Source organism: Miscanthus floridulus, chromosome 7 (assembly GCF_019320115.1).
Source record: "Miscanthus floridulus cultivar M001 chromosome 7, ASM1932011v1, whole genome shotgun sequence".
NCBI lineage: Eukaryota > Viridiplantae > Streptophyta > Magnoliopsida > Poales > Poaceae > Miscanthus > Miscanthus floridulus.
The window spans coordinates 82,096,521-82,113,996 of record NC_089586.1 but is presented as its reverse complement, the minus strand read 5'-3'; the positions used below and the strand labels follow the sequence as shown (position 1 = coordinate 82,113,996).

At 41.3% G+C, this 17,476-nt stretch overlaps 1 long non-coding RNA gene across 1 annotated transcript; it reads left to right on the top strand.

The window, feature by feature from the left end:
• Positions 1–374: 374 nt before the first annotated feature.
• LOC136463592 (uncharacterized) lies at positions 375–3,300 on the top strand. Its single transcript, XR_010761043.1, has 3 exons — positions 375–587; positions 1,921–1,984; positions 3,089–3,300. It is a non-coding gene; the product is annotated as an uncharacterized lncRNA (long non-coding RNA).
• Positions 3,301–17,476: the final 14,176 nt, after the last annotated feature.

The following is a 17,476-nucleotide window of genomic DNA, read 5'->3' as shown; positions in this document are numbered from 1 at the left end:
GAGCTCCGCAGCAAGATTGGCATCGTCAACCTCATGTGAGCCAAGCAAGTCTTAGGAGGAGATTGTTAGATAATCCTAGCTCGGCCACGTTCCTTCTTTAGTTTCTATTCTTGGCATGTCATAATCAGAGCCTGAACTTAGCTAATTCAGGCGCGTCCATGTAAGCCAGACGCATGCTAGTTCATGCAGCGGCAGTCCCTTCTTTTTGGTGTTAGGCATCGTAGTGGCACGCATGGCGCGAGCTCGATCGTGGGATGGCGCGGTCAAGTCGGAGTTCGTGGTGTGTGTGGCAGCGGCAGTGGCCGTGTGTAGCGTCTTGTATATATTGCAATATAGAGTCAGAAAAACGCTGCGGTTGTTGGCAGCACCAAAAAGGCTTCTCGTGTTCGTGTGAGTTCTTGTGTGAGTTCTCCGATCCAGGGAGGTTCTTTTCCGGCTCCAGCAAGGGGTGCCGTCGAGCAGGAGGCAACAGAGGACCACCCCAAGCGTCATCTTCTTCCTCAAGCCCATGGAGGCCCCCCAAGGCAATCTACTCCCTCAAGCTTCGCCAACACGAACTGCTGTAGTTGGAGCACCCCAAGGCCATGGTGAGCAAGCCCCAACCCTCGTCCCTCACTTCCCCTAACTCTAGCAAGCTTTCCACCGAGCTCCATGGCCTCCAATGGTGCTTTTCACCATTCTTGGTGGACGAGCTCCCCACAGCACTTGCATGACACATCCATCACCTTGAGTAGCTTCCCTATATCACTAGAAAGCTATAAAAACAAATCACACTCGATTTGGTGTCCGGATGCCCCGGGGACCATCTCCAACATCTTGCACTGCTCACTGTTCATGGTTTATCGGAAGGTTCCGTTGAATTATAGCCAAACCCGAGAGCAGCCTTGATTTAGCAGATGGTCCGTCGTTTTGGCGGAGTGTCCGATAAACCGCACAGCAACACAGCTCAAACTTGTAAAATTCGTAGAAGATGCATTTGAACTCCAAAAATTGTGAAACAAGTTTTGCTACGGTACTTAGAATATTGTCTATCATCTAAACATGACTTTGGCACCAAAAATATAATTTAATTTTTAACTAAAAATTAAATACCTTTTTGCTTGTCAAATGTATCACTTAATCTTTAGGCCTCCAAAAATTACGAAACTTGTTTTGTTAGCCTTCTTTAAGCATGTGTTGTTTATGAAACATGTTTTGTGCATCATCTCATTACATTATTGCAATTAAGCATTTATTTTATGTCTCACATATTATAATTTGACGGAGGGTCCGACCTCAATGGCGGAGGGTCCGTCAACTAGCGATGATGTCTGTCTACACTTAAACAGAACGCACTATAATTCATCGGAGGGTCCTACAAGCTTGGCGGACTATTTGTTGAATTATGGTTCAGAGACAGAGAGCCCACAGACTTGAGCCAGCGGAGTGTCTGATAAGTTCACCGGAGTGTTTGCTGATGAATAAATATGATTTTTAGAGAAATCTGAGAGCAGTTAGTTCCTACCAGACGATCAGTCACCTCTGGCGGAATGCTCCGATGGACCTGAACACTTAGCAGAACCTAGTACCCTACAGACCTAATCTGACGGATGGTCCATCGTCCCGACGGAACGTTCCGATGATTTATAACAGAGAACAGTAAGGTTTCCCGAGAGCACAGACTCAGTACCAGAGAGTCCGCTACCCATCGCGGAGAGTCCGATGAACTCAGCGTTCAAAAATTCACCAAGTCCCTGAACTAGCGGATGCTTCGACAGTCACACCGGGCCATCCGATGATTCATACCGACAGCCTGTAAACCCTATGCCACCTACACATAGTATATATGGTTAGACTCTAATCAAGTAACACCAATGCATATCATCTCATTCCATTTACTTCATGCATCCATGCGTATCTCATACATGAGCATACATATAGGTACGTGACATCGGAGAGACGTCAAGTGATGTTCCAAGCTATGGGAACCTCGCTCTTCCAACAGGTAGGCATCCCACTACTATGAACCCTACTTTGGATACTCATTATGTGTTTCATTATGAGTTATGCATTTCATTTGAATATGAATAACATCTTAATATTGCTTCATTAACTTAGAACCACTCATTAATTAATTAGAGCCTTTCATCTATTCAACGAGGATTGGAACGCTTAATTACTTATTTGCTTAGTAACGATAGAAGTCGAGTGTGAGAAGGGAACTCACTCTCGCGAGAGTAGGAGCTTCACCGGGATAATTAATTACTAAAAACTTGCAAGGGTATTAACTTGATTTATAGTTGTCTAAATATGACTAAGGACCAACCCTAACTTGAAATATAATTATGATGATTAATTTGGCAATCTCTACTCTTGAGAGGGGTAAGGTCACTGTGAGTGTGGGATCTCAAGTGACGTAGCTCGCGGAGCACTTAAGGACTATTCATTGGGATAGCAGGTCTGAGTAACCACCCGTACAGACCACATGCCGGGTATGAGACTGGTAAGCCAAGTAGCTAGTGGTGACCGGCTTTCTCACGGATTTTACGCGGGGAGTGACGCGGTGTAGATGTGATGGAATTACATCGGTGGCCTTAAGGTGCGCAAGGGGGCATGAGAAATCATCACCTTGGTATCCTTCCAAATTGTTCGTGAGCACCCTTGGCCTCACTAGTAAAAGGTTGGAGACGTGAGGCAACCCTTACTTGGGCACGAGTATGGTGGTTAGTCCCGTTCTTCCGTGCGGGTATAACTTGTACACCTCTGCAGAGTCTTGAAAGCCTGAAGTTCCTCAGGACGGAACCGATTGTTCTTATTTCTATACCCTTTGTAGCATAATGATGAATTTGATGATAATACTTGATTATGAGATGAATTATAATGTTGATCACTTTAATTATGTATTAATTACTACTTGTTATGAACTTATAATTGCTAATTAAATTAATTATGAATCATGAGCATGCCATCCTTTTAATAAACGCCATGCTTTTATGTAAATGTACAAATACCTATTAATCCCTTTGCATCCACCAAATATTTATATGTTGGAATTAAGTCCTGCGAGTACGTAATATACTCACAGTGATGCCGTTAAGTTGTTTTGTAGGTAAAGGACTTCGGCAACCATTTCACGTCGTCATTGATGGCAAAGGACTTTGGCAGGAGCCGTCCGAGCTATGGTGATGACTCCCATGGGCAAGGCGACCACCCGTTACTAGTGAGAGGGTGTAACTTAGTGTAGATGTAATTGGTAAGATGGTCGTTGGTTCTCACTACACTTAGTCCTATGTTGTATAATTTACTCATAATATTCAACAAGACTTGTAATATATGTCTTCCGCTGAGTTATGTACTTCGATGATGAGATGTGATCTTGAGTTACGGAGGCTATTGTGGTATGATACTCAACCAGGTTCATGGTATTGGAGATGTGGATTATATCTCCAGGGGAGTCACCGATGTTGATTTGCTTAAATTGAGTTGGTCAAGTGGATGACACTCGATTTGTCCTCACATTGTGTCTCGGACTGGGCCTCACTAGAAAGCTCTAGTGCCCCCACTGGAGAGCTCTAGTGCACACCTGAAAGCTTCGGTGAACTTCTATGGTGCTCATCTGAGTGTATTTCTTCGTGTCCTTTTGTCTGGGCTTTTCTTCATTGATGTCTTGAGATTCTTGCTTGTCTTCTAGGGTCTTCAATACTTCTCTTTAATCTTCATTTGAGGTGTTAATTCCTCAAACTTTGTCTTATCCAAGCTCAAGTCCATCTTTGCACCGTATGGACTAATATACCCTATGAGCAGACGGAAATGTTAACGGGTGCACGCGCACCTGGAAGTAATAAAGCCCCAAGTTTGTATCTAAAGTCAAACATCCTTATACATTAAGGTTTTTTTTTCATGTGTGTGGCTTCCGAGATTAGCCTACGACCTCCTGGATCAGTGATAACTTTTTTTTTTCTTTTGAACCTTATTGGAAATGATTTTCATAAGAAGTTCATTTAAGGAACCTATTGTGGAATTGACATCTGCACGTGTGGTTCCTTATTGATCTATCTGCTTGAGAAACGATTTTCATAAGCAGATCATATGAAGTATTTGAATAGAGGTAGGTCAATCTTAATTACCTATAGCTTAAGATTATATTAGTTGAGAACAAGAACTCAAGATAACACGCTTTTCTATTGGGTTTGACCATGCTAGCTAGTGCATTTCAATTGTTCAAACATGTTGTCCTTGCTAGTACATACTTGTCCTTTTGATGATGCTATCCTTAGTAATTTATTATATTTGGTTGCTTTTAGTTGAAGACATTAACATGTAGGGATCCGGCAGCAATGCATATCCCTACGATGAAATGCATAAACTATTATGCCATGTGATCTATACCTTGGTAATAGCTAGATCATAACCTATTCACATCAATAACTTATTTGATATGATTAAGGAAGAAGCTTGTGACCTGTTTGGACAGCAGTATAGTCCTAAGTCATGGATTCATGCTACGGAGAATGGTATCGTCTGGTGATCTCACGAGGCGGAACTAGTACGTCCTATAAAGTGCATTCGTGGAGCAGGCCAAGAAGAACGATGTCTTGGTGATGGATCAATTCGATCTATGACACAAACCAAAGAAATTAGTCATGTTCGAAGCTAGGTTTGGATGATTCCATATTGGTCGGACCCACTACTACAAAAACGTTTCGTAGGAGCGGCTGAAGACCATTTGTAGGGGCGGTTTGGCCAGTCGCCCCTACCAAACCGTCTCTACAAATCGATTTGTAGGGGCGGCTGTAGTACCAGCCGCCCCTATAATGTCTATTTGTAGGGGTGGTTCAGTCTAGAACTGCCCCTACAGTACATTTTTCTTCCAAAAAAAATTCAAATTTACAATTCAATTTCGACCAGAACACTATTTATTTCCGCGTATTCCATCCAACGTTCACGTTGCCGAACGTCCCACGACCAACATTCCGCCGAACGCCCCGCGGCCAGTGTTCGTGTTGTCGAACACCCCGCGACCAACGTGAGCGAGGAAAGCGAGATAATCCAGCCGAACACCCCGCGACCAATGTTCCAAACCGCGTTCGCTTAAGAGTATTATATAAACTACAAAGACAAGAGTATTATATAAACTACAATTACAAGTTCAATTCACAAGAATATATATAATTCATCATTAAATAGACATAATTCACAAGGTAAAATCAATGTCAAATTTCATACACATTGTTATCAATGTCCTAGAGCTAGTCTTTTAGTCTCACGAAAGTGTTGGTACTGAGGATTTCTACCTAAGTCAAACTCTCGGTCATGGTAAGTGCCTTTGACGTGTACAATCTGGTTCAATATAAAGTTACAAAGGTCGCCGACGAGCTCTAAGAGTTGGTCATCCTTGTATGGGTCTCTTTTCATTTCTTTCTCTTCTTTCCACTATAAGAGAACAAGTTTTGGTTTAATATTTTATACCATGTACAAAGTTTTTATACTACGGGTGAAGAGGTTCAAACTTACCCTTAAGGGGTGTCTCCTGTAGGCACCGGTGTTACTCATCATAGAACATATATAGTATCCACAATGTACACTCACAGGCTTCTGCTTGGGGCACTGTGTGTTTTGCATATGAAAATGTTAAGTAATGCTTTTGACAGCCATATAATGGAGTACTGAAGAAGTAAGTTACACTTACCGCACATATTGTTTTTATAGCCAGCTTTTCCTTCCTTGCTGGATCATGCCTTCCGTGATGTTTAGCGACATAGAACCTAAATGCCATGTTCGAATTATTTTAGCAAATACAACTTGTTAGTATCCAAAAGTGAACGTTACAAATATGTATACAAACATGTAAGCTAATGAGGATTGTCGATATGTATACGTCTTGAGAATCGATATGAAGTCTTTGTATGTCACCGGGTCCCTATCTATTGAATCAAAAACCCATGCCATGCTCCTCCCAACATCGACGCCTATACAAATCCAGTGGTTGCTGCATGGATTTAATTATAGAACTAGATAAGCTCTTTTGCATCGAATAAAATATATCGAACAAAGCTTTAAGTATAGAGTTGAACTTACTCGAAGTTGTATGGTAGCCATATAGTAGAGTGTTTTTGGAGAATTTTGAAAGCCAGGGTAATGTATGCCGCAACCTTAAGGGACTCTTCCCTTAGTTTCGCTGTACGGATGTGCTCTTTCTCCCGAAGAGTCTTTCTAGCAGCTAGCTCTTTGGTATCCAGTAGCCACTGTTTAGGGTAATTAAAATTTGTTTGTGCTATAGCTTAAGGGTCTATATACCTAGCTTTCATACTTGGCATTTGTTTGACAACGTGCACTTGCATTCTACAAATCACGGCGTGGGTTAGTTACAACAAAATTCAAAGATTACATTCATATCATATCGGAAGGACAAGGACTTATAGGCACCATGTACGAATTAGATTTATCTCCATTGCTCTGAGGTGAAAGCATGTCTGCATGTCATTGAAGTCAAAGACAATTTTCCCGGCTAGGCTTCCAAATATGTCGGTAGGGAAGCATGCTTGTATGAGGTCTATGCTTGTTGGGAGAACACGCAAGTACCAATCATGGAATCTTCTCATTCCAAGTGGTAGGCGCCAGAGGTCCCGGTTTGGTAGGAAGGGCTTGCCTCTTTCATATGTTTTTAGACAATCCTTTGACCATTTGATGGCATCAACATTTGGATACTGCTTTGCTGTTTGGTGGAGTTTGCTAGTGACGGCCTCCTCAGAACCCCGTGATGTGACTTTTTTAACTTGGTTCTCAGGCTTGAACTGGTCATGGGAATACCACTTGGACACCGACGAGATATCTTTCATCGGAACATAAATTGGTCTTATGGTGATTGGATGCTTCTTTCGAAGTTCCCATTCAGGCATGTCCTCATCTTGTGCATCACCTTCTTCAGGAGGCACTCGTTGTTCATGTATCGGTTGTGCTTGTTGAGAAGACTGTGGCATCTCATCATGCACTTGCTCGGTATGAGCTGGAGAAGGTTGTGGCTTATCAGGCACATGCTCGCTAGGAGGCGGGAAAGAATGTGGCATCTCAGGAATGTGGTGATCACGAGACAGTGAAAATATCTCCCTGATCTCAACAACTCGCTCCAAATTTAGGAGAGGGGGTGCGGCTAAGAAGCAGTCAATATAATGTCCCATTTGTGCCAGAGGATAAACTGCCCCATAACGTCTCCGAGTAACACCAGCCCCTCGGGAGTTGCATAGTCTATCCTCCACTGTATGAACTCAGGCTTTATGGTATGCACCTCGACCCTAGTGTAGTCCGGTGGTATCTTATTATTGTGGTATAAGCTACCGGGAGGATGTGCCACACCCGTTGCCACCTCCATCACAATGTTCTGTCGAGCGCTGAGAAACACCAAGGTGCAACTAGTTGGTTCCCATATGCGATCGATGGGGGTTGTGGCTGCAGTGGAACCTTGACTGCTATGAACTTTTGGAGGGCTGCCAACTAATGCCAGTTCTCCTGGCGGCGTCATTAATATTCGTGGCTCCGTAGACAGTCCTTGCTCCTCCAGCACCTTCGTAACTAGAGTCTTCACTTAGAGCTCAAGATTAGTCTCCAGGTCTCTACCATGTTTTTTGTACATATGCTTGTCCTCTTTGAATCCTTGCTTCCAGGTCGTCCTTTTCCCTAGCCCCCTGGTGCGACCTGTGTGCTCCTTGTTTCCCAAGCCAAGGCTAAACTCGTCCCTCTCTCTAGAAGGATTGAATGAGCCCTTCTCCTTATCTTCAGCATATTTCAGTATCCTTGATACTGCCTCTTGGGTCTCCGGCTTATCAAACTTAAGATTACCGCCGGATGATTCTGTACTCCTCGCATATATCCAATTCCTTGAGCGTACCTTCAAATTCATCACATTGATATTCCCAGTAGTTGTGGCCTCTTCGTCCATCTTCCTAAAATACTCTTCCTTGGCATAGTAGCCACCAGGGCCTAGATGATGGTGGTGTTTGTTCCTCTTCGCCAGCTCGGTGTTACGGGCACTAAGCTCTAATGCTTTCAGTGAAGTCTTCTGAGCCACGAGCTCCTCCCATTGACTAGGAGTTATGTTGCCGAACTCGTTGAAGGGAGTTAACCCCTTTTGGATATACTTCTTGTTGAGCTCTGACCTCCAACGTCGGAATGACTCTCCCATCATCTTAAAAGCAATTTTTTTTATCAGTTCATGCTTACCCTTCGGAAATATAAAATTGAGCTTCAGCTACCTATCCCATAGTTCATCCTTTTTGTTCTCTGGTACCTCTTTTCAGTTAGGGATTGCTGGGTTCAATTCATCTCTTACTAGGGCCCCGATCGCATTATAGAATCGTCCTCTTAATTTCTTCGGCTCAAGGACCTCCCTTGCTGGTCCGACCTCCATTATCACATAGCATGCCTTATTTGGATATTGATTTGCTTTTCTATCCCCTCATTTCCTCTTAGGCTTGGTAGTCGTGGTTGTGTCTTGAGGTTATGGAGCAAAGGCATCATGATCCGTCTCTGTGGTTGTTGCCTCTGTTCTCCTTTCCTCTACTCTGTCTTGTCTAGTGAGATGTCGCGGACGTCGACATCGTCTTTTCCGAGTTTTAGGAGGGACCTGTATATATGATAGGTCAAAGTGTTAGCAGAGGTAATACAGCTAAAGCTTTAGCAAAATTTACAAGCTAAGGCTTTTTCCCTACCTCCTCATTTGGGTCAAAATCCTTGTCCAAATCTTCCTCCATTGGCCTCCTTCTGGCTTCACGTGGGAAAGGATCCTCGGGACTTACATATCCCTCTTCTGAGTCATCATCATCATCATCCTCTTCTTCGCCTTCAGCAGCCTCTCCTGCTCTTTCTTCTGCTCCCCCTTCCTCCTCGTCACACTGCTCCTGAGTAAGCATCACTTCTAGATCCTTTTCTAATTCGTTATTGAACTGCTCCTGAGTAAGTTGGTCCTCTAGTGCTTGCTCCTCATAGGTTGGCTGCTCATCATGCTCGGGGCATTAGGCTGCACTGTCCGGTGTCCGCGACATTATTTCATGCTTTGTTCTAATAGATGCAAGAAAGTGTGCTTGAGGTACGCGAGAAGGTATAAGAAATAAAAAAGGTCTATAAACCAAAGTAGTCCTATAAAACAACAATATATCAAAAAAACGAGTAGTAGCAGTAGTAGAGGCCTCAGAAACATGTCAATCATCATCTGATCTTGAACTTGGAGCATCAAGGCATCATAACAGAGAAGAGAGGAGAAGGTAATGTAGGGGCGACTGCTAATAATGCCAAGTTCCTCACAAGTTCTTGATCATCAGCTCATATTCCATATAATGTATGGACTTAAACAATTTCCTCATCAGCAAAACAAAGGAGAGGAGAGGAGAGGAGAGGGGAGATTTGACAAAAAAACAATAGCTATTTAACAAATATAGAGAGGAAAAGGCGTAAAAAAGCAGCTGCTGCTTCCCAAACATAGAGGATAGGAAAAATAGCCAAAAAACAGTTGACTGCTGCCACATGGTTGGAAGACCCCTGCAGATCAAAATTTGGTAACTTAGATGTGGTAAATAATGGATTAGAGTAGAGGAGTAATAGTAGATAGAGTAATAGTAGAGGAGTAGAATAGAGGAAGAGTAGAGAAGTGTAGCAGCCAGTAGTTAAGAGCAGCAGCCACTTAGATACAGTAGTAGTCGTAGATAGAGTAGTAGAAGTGAGCCACTTAGTAGCAGCCACTTAGTAGTATAGGGAAGTGAGTAGAGTAGCAGCCAGCAACTAGGGAAGAGAGTAGAGTAGCAGCCAGCTAGTAGTAGTAGGAGTAGCGAGCAGTAGCAAGTAGAGTAGTAGTAGTTCAGTAGAGTAGTCTAGGACAGTAGTAGGACAATAGTATAGCAGTAGAGTAGTAGTAGAGTAGAGAGTAGTTCAGTAGTAGTAGAGTAGAGAGTAGTTGAGTAGTAGTAGAACAGTGGTATAGCAGGAGTAGTACACGAGCAGAGCCACTTAGTAGTGCAGTTGAGAGTAGTAGAGGGGTAGTAGGATAGTAGTATAGCAGGAGCCACTTAGTAAGTCAAACTGGAAGGAGATTTCAAGAGCTCAAATGCGGAAGATACGAACGAAACAGCTTGCTGGACTGAAAATTCCAAGAGCTGCAATCAGAAAATTAGTCTTCACAAGGCAACGCACAACATAGGAAGGAGATGCTGCTGCTGCACAAAAAACTTGGCCGATTTGCCTGGATGGCCTGGCGGATCAGCAGGCTTGGCCGAGCAGCCTTGCTGCTGCTACACACACACACCAGAGAGAGGTACAGATGGAGATAAGCTCTCAACCATACATACTACTCTAATCAAAATGAAGTAATATAACACTTCCAGTAAATATACAGCCAATGATTGATTTGGTATTTCACGGATGCATCAAGCAAGCTTTTGACCAACCAAAATCAAGCACGGACAGTACATGCACAACGACGAGGGGCTACTCTCCGACCTGCTCTAGAAAGGACGCATGCACAGGAATGTGCAAAGCTACCTCTAAAAAAAGATCACATGAACTATCCGACCTCTGATCGATGAATTGTGGCACTGGACCAGAAAAATTGTTATGGGACAGATTAAGGTCCAACAGTGCTTTCATGCTGCTGAAGGATGAAGGGAAAGTACCCTGAAACATGTTTCTATCAAGATAGAAACTATCTTAAAACGATTTGACCCTCTTGTCAATTTCATAAATTCATTCAGGTTATCGACTCAATCTTAGCTTCTTAACTAATTTTCCAATCTAGTTATCCTATCATATGAACAATATTAATTGGAATGGTTTAATTTCGAGCAAGGTACTTGAGAAGTTGCTACCAAATTATGAGTTTGTTTATATACATATAATTATATTGAGCTTTATCATGGTTTGTTGTTGTATTTCATTATTGAATACTACTTGTAAGTAAAAATTCATTTCAGCTTATATAGCATATATAGGAGATGCTATGTCCTTAAGCATGCATGAGTTGTGTCAGCAATGCTCCAGCAACGATATATACTAGATTCACCCTAAGTATATATTTTAGTGGTCATATTGAGTAGTGTCAGTTTCTATTTACCTCGGGGACAGGCTATCTATTCATAATAAGACAATGCAGACGGCCATGTTGAGTCGATCCCAAAAAGAAGCGCATCCGAATCAGCAAAAACAAAGAGCATAAAAAAAACAGGCTAAACTGCCACCCTCAACAGTAGGCAATAGATAGGTATTCAATCCATGCATGCATGCGTACGGTACGTATCAGCAACAAAGCTAGCTAGCGGATGAAATAGCTCTGACTCCACATTTTGACATAAATGCTGCTCTACCTTGCCCCTTTTGTGCCGAAAATAATTCCTAGACACAGTACAAGGGCATTTTATGGTACCCTCTTGTACTACAGACTGATTAGAGAATGCAAAATCCAAGAACTGATTTGTATGCTGAACCCAATCACATGTTGGTCTACCACGCTTCCAACCACTATACATCCAATCACGCTCATCCATAATTTAGTATTGCTGTCAACATTCACAGAGTGATATAATTAGGTGCCCAATACTATTTCCCAATTATATAGATATAGTTTCATATAAACAGCAAAACATATTGCCTTCTACATAGTTCTAATAAGCCTAAGTTCTAACCCATATATCATGTTTCTATTGCCTAACTAATTACCACGCTCAGCTGGACTTTTTTGTATGTGAAATAAACAGACAATGGCCAACCAGAGCGAATTTCATATCTGTTCTCACACTAAACAGTGACAAAAATAAAAATTTAAGCTCCTTCAATCGCTAGCCGGGGAATGGAGAAGGGGTTCGGAGTACCTGTAGAAGACCTGACGGAGAGCGCGCGCGGGCCGGCGAGTTCGGTGGTCGAGGTCGGAGAGGGAGCGCCGGTGGTGGGGACACCAGCTACAGCACGCGGCCGAGCCGGCGGAGCTCAAACCCTAGCCCCCACCGAAGTCGATCTGGCAAACCCTAGCCGCCGTGGAGATAGGGCGCGCGGCATCGTGGCGGCCCGGGGATGTCGAGCTGTGGCCCGGGGGTGCGGAGAGGGGGCGCCGGCGTCGGGAGGAGGCGGAGAGGCAGTGTGGAGAGGGAGGCGGCGGCGTCGGGGATGTCGAGTTGTGGCCCAGGGGTGCGGAGAGGGAGGCGGCGGCGACGGGGATGTCGAGCTGTGGCTCGGGGGTGCGGAGAGGCAGCCTGACGGCGTCGGGAGGAAGAAGAGAGCGCCCAATAATTTGTCACCCGAGCGCCGCTGGTTATATACCAAGGGCGATTTGTAGGGGGTGGTTCCTGATCCAGCCGCCCCTGCATTTGTAGGGGCGGTTCCTGATCTAGCCGCCCCTACAAATATTTTCAATTTTATTTAATTATTAATTCTGTATTTTTTATATCACAAAAACATAAAGTAATATAAAAACAATTGTATATATGCACAAATATAATATTTTGTATTATCCTATATATGCAGAAATATATATATAAACAATTGTAGTCAAAACAATATAGAAAAAAACAAAAATTAAAAATTTAAATTTTAAAACTCCGACTATAATTTTATGACATTAAATGAAATAAAATGAAAATGTTGTAAACATAAAAGTTGTATAACTCATCAACATGTACACCTTTTATTTTGGTCATCTTGACATGTGACTTTTTTTGAACGATTCAAAATTTGAAATTCAAACAAATTCAACTTGAAACAATATTTTGAAAGAGTAAATGATTTCAGCTGAAAACTCATGAATACTAAAGTTGTAGAACTCATCAATATGTATAACTTTTATTTTGATCATCTTTTCATTTGACCAAATTTGTACAGTTGAAATTTTGAATTTCAATAAATGGCAACTTCAAACAAGATTTTGAAACCTTAAATGATTTCAACAATAAAAGTCATGAACATAAAAGTTGTTGAACTCATCACTATCTACAACTTTTATTTTGGTCACTTCTTCATGTGACAAAGTATTAGTAAAAATTGTTCATAAATTCACATATGACTCATAGTTTCATGAACTATACGAGAAACATGTTGATTTGTAAACAATATTTACTATAACTTTATCAGATAAAGAAATGATCAAAATAAAAGTTGTAGATCTTGATGAGTTATACAACTTTGGTATTCATTACTTTTTCAGCTGAAATCATTTAATGGTTGAAAATCTTGTTAGAACTTGTTATTTTTTTAAAATTTAAATTTTAAATTGCTCAAACTTTGTCAAATGAAAAGAATGATCAAATCAACACAGTAATTTGATAGGGCATGATTTTAGAAAAATTTAGGAAAAAAATTATCATATTTGGAGTTAGTATGAAGGAGAAAGACTAGTTACAAATTTTACTCAGAGATTAAAAAGAAAAATCACAACTGTTCATGATGATCAATGATGAACAAGTGTGATTTCTCTTTTTAATCTGTGGCTAAAACTTCTAACTAGTTTTTCTCCCTCATACTAACTCCAAATGTGATAGTTTTTTTTCCCTAAAATTTTTTAAAATCATGCTCTATCATTTGAGTCTAGTCATCTTTGTCACTAGTTTTGAACAATTCAAATTTTGAGTTTCAGAAAATGACAGCTTCAAACATAGTTTTCAAACAATAAATGATTTCAGCTGTAAAGGTGATGAATATAAAAGTTGTTGAACACATCACTATCTACAACTTTTATTTTGGTCATCTTTTTATTTGACAAAATTTGAACAGTTCAAATTTTGAATTTCAGAAAATGACAGCTTTAAACCTGATTTTCAACCACTAAATGATTTCAGCTGTAAAGGTGATGAATATAAAAGTTGTATCACTCGTCAAGATCTCCTACTTTTATTTTGACAATTTCTTCATTTCATAAAGTGTTAAGTGATTTCATAAAGTTTTAGTAGTAATAGAGTGGATGTTAAAATAGATTCATCTGGATGTTGCAAAGGGTAATCTCACACACATGCATAAATGTAGTCTCACACACATACAAAAATATATAGTCTTACACATATATATAAATATATAGTCTCACACGCATATATAAATGAAGTCTTATAAACATACACTTACACAAACACTCCATGTTCAACAACTAGCTAGCCCGCTGTAACGACTTTCTCCTTGACACATTTTTGTTCCCATGGCAATATGTCTTTGGGTAGATTCTTTTTCACAACACTGATCTTCTTAGAAAAGTCTATGAATAGCGGCATCTCATCGTAGTTATTGTAAGCTTCAACATCGTCCACGCCATCAACTCTTATAATGTGTTGTTTCCCGGAGACAACCACGTGCTTCGTCTTCTTCTTCGGGGGGGAGGTTACTTTGTGGGCCAGACATATAGAAAACTTGTGCGACATGTGAAGCGAGCACCCAAGGGTCATCTTGGTAGCCAAGATTTTCAAGGTCTAGGACTCTCAATCCTATCTCGTTCAGTTGGTGTTGTTTGATCCAGCGGCATCGAAATAGGGCCACCGTTATATCCCTTCCATAGTCAAGTTCCCATATCTCTTCAATGATGCCAAAGTATTGGATCTTTCGTCCCAATCCATCGAGAGCCTCTATTCGAATGCCGCTATTTTGGTTCACATATTTACTATCCTTTGCGTGGGTATAGTATGTATACCCATTGATGTCATAAGCATTCCAAGATGTCACTTGTCTCGATGGCCCCTCCGCCAACCTACTGATATTTGGAGTGAGTGACCCGAGGAGGAAGAAGGTGTTGCAGCCTTTTTATATGTGGGTCATTTATAGAGGCGGCTGGTGAATGAGCCGCCCCTACAAATCGAAAGTATTTATACGCGGGAATTTGTAGGGGTGGCTCAATCACCAGCCACCCCTACAAATAGGAACACCGGGGGGCGGCTGGTGAGTGAGCCGCCCCTACAAATACGACCCATTTGTAGAGGCGGCTCGTATCACCAGCCGCCTCTGTTGTTCTATTTGTAGGGGCGGCTGATCTTGTGGCTCCCGAGCATGCCACTGTAGGGGCAGCTACATCACCAGCCGCCCCTACAAAAAATTATCTCGTTGCTACAAATCATTTTTCACGTAGTGACCGTCAATCCAAACACACCATTGGTGTTGGGGAATGAGCTAGATGCTTATGCTTGTGAAATGTGTCTCCCTTTCACCATGATTTGGATCCCCATTTGACATGGCAGTAATGTGTGTGAGCCATGGACATGAGAAACAAAAGAAAGAAATGAAAAGGGAGAAAGAGAGATGAGCTCCCCATTTGCTTATGCTTTGTTTTGATTACAGTTTGGAGTTTATTTGTTGTTGTATAAAAAAAGGGTTTTGTAAAACATAAAAAAAACATGTTCACAAACACGCTTTCAGTACTCTTATCAACAGTGATGGAGTGTCACCTACCAAAAAAAAGATAATAATTAGCCAAAATAACGTGGATACTTGTATTCGGTCGAAGACTCGAATGTAAATGGACAGGTTGCACAACAAACTTGCACGTTGTTGTTTTCTAAACCTGCTTCGCTGTGTTTATTAGTTGTTTTGTAAATCTATTGTAGATTGCCAAAGCTGGACGGACGGCGCCCAAGGTTTGACATGGCAAAATTCGACTAGTAGGGTCTGAGAGAAATGTATTCTACTCATACGAGGTTTGAGATCCCTCAAAAAAAAAAAGAGAGAAGTGGACTTGGTCCGGAATCTTCGTTGTCCCAACCGACACTGGTACACTGGAGCTCAGCATTAGCGGTTCCAGAGGCATTTCTACTAGCGGCTGAACCCACTGCCAGTATAAAAGGCTAGTACAAATCAACAATACTACAAGCGGTTAGTTAAGATGCTCCAGTAGAAATAACTTTGTATTGGCGGTTTCTCTAAAACAACCGTCAATGGTAATGGTGTTTACACTGGCGGTTTAAGTAAACAATCCGTCAGTGTTAAAGCATTTTCACCGGTGGTTCATTTAAGTCAGCCTTCAGTGTAGCTTTTTTAGCACAGGCAGTTCACCTAAATCTGCCGTCTCTGTAATATTTTTTTTCAGAGGCGGTTTATTAGCAAAACAATTGTTTTTAAAAATTCAAAATTTGGCGCCATATGTTTCCCGCCAGTGAATTGTTTTTATTTCCCGCCATATATTTTCCGCCAGTGAATATTGTATAAAAATTGAAATGAATCCAAATAGATATCACAGAAAATTATTTTTGCATAAGCAAATGGGGAGCTTATTCCCTGTCTTTACGCAAGCTCCATTCTCTTCTTCCCGATAGTCTTTATTGGTCTTGTACCTACTCGCACCACAATTCGGACAAGTCTCCAAGTCTTTATAATCGTCACCTCGATATAGGGTACAATGATACCTACACACGTCGATCTTTTCGACATCCATAGTCAGTGGACTGATTAGCTTCTTTGCATAGTATGTGTTAGCATGCATTTTGTTCCCTTTGGAAGGAGTTTTGCAAGAACACGTAAAAACTCATTGAAGCTAGCATCAGACCAGTCATACCGAGACTTTAGCATCAAAAACTAAAGGACAGCTCTTGGAGTGGTGAATTCATCGGTACAACCCTTAGACTCTTCGTACAAATACTCTATTGTTGCCTTCTTCAAGTCCTCCATTCCTTTGATAAGGAACATAGAAGTATCGGAATAACGGTGCAATAAGGCCTAAAAAACTCTGCTTGTTCACTTTCATCAACGACTTGAACTTTGTCGACGTCTTCACACGTATTTTGGACGCCGACATCATCATCGTCACTAAGATCCACCATAACAGGATCACTCGGGGGCCTATGGTGTCGTGTCCCATCATCCATATTCAGTCCATCAGCATAAACTAGGTTGGCTTCTGCAGAAGGCGCGGAACTACCCTCTCCATGTTTCACCCAAATCAAGTAATCCTTCATAAAACCACGGCGAACCAAATGAGAACTGATTTCTTCTGCATCCTCAAATACAGCAACATTTTTGCATTCGATGCAAGGACAACATATGTACTTCGTCTTCAGTCTGCATGCATGCCTCCCAGCGGCATCAATAAATTTACGAACCTCCAAATGGTATGACGGGTGTAATCTTGATAAGCTGTACATTCATAACGATCTTTCCATCTTTAGCTGTACAGAAATTATAATGGTAATATCTAATTAATTGGGCATATTTAAAATTATTTGATGAAAATTAAAATTATTGTAGTTATTTGAATAAACTAAAAATTATTGTAATTTCAAAACATCTAGTTTGGTGAATAAACTAGATTGTTTAAAATCTTTTTAAACAATATTTCTCTCAAAACACAAGCATGAAACACATACTCTCTCTATTTTTTCATAACATATTTTAACTCCCACATTATTTATAACAATCATTAAAGTAAGTGATAATACCAATTCTCTTTCTATAATACTACCATTTCTCTCTCTCTCTCTCTCTCTCTCTCTCTCTCTCCCCATGAAACCCTTGGTCTAGTTTTGAATCAAATTTATAATGGAGAATCAACTATGAGAGGTGC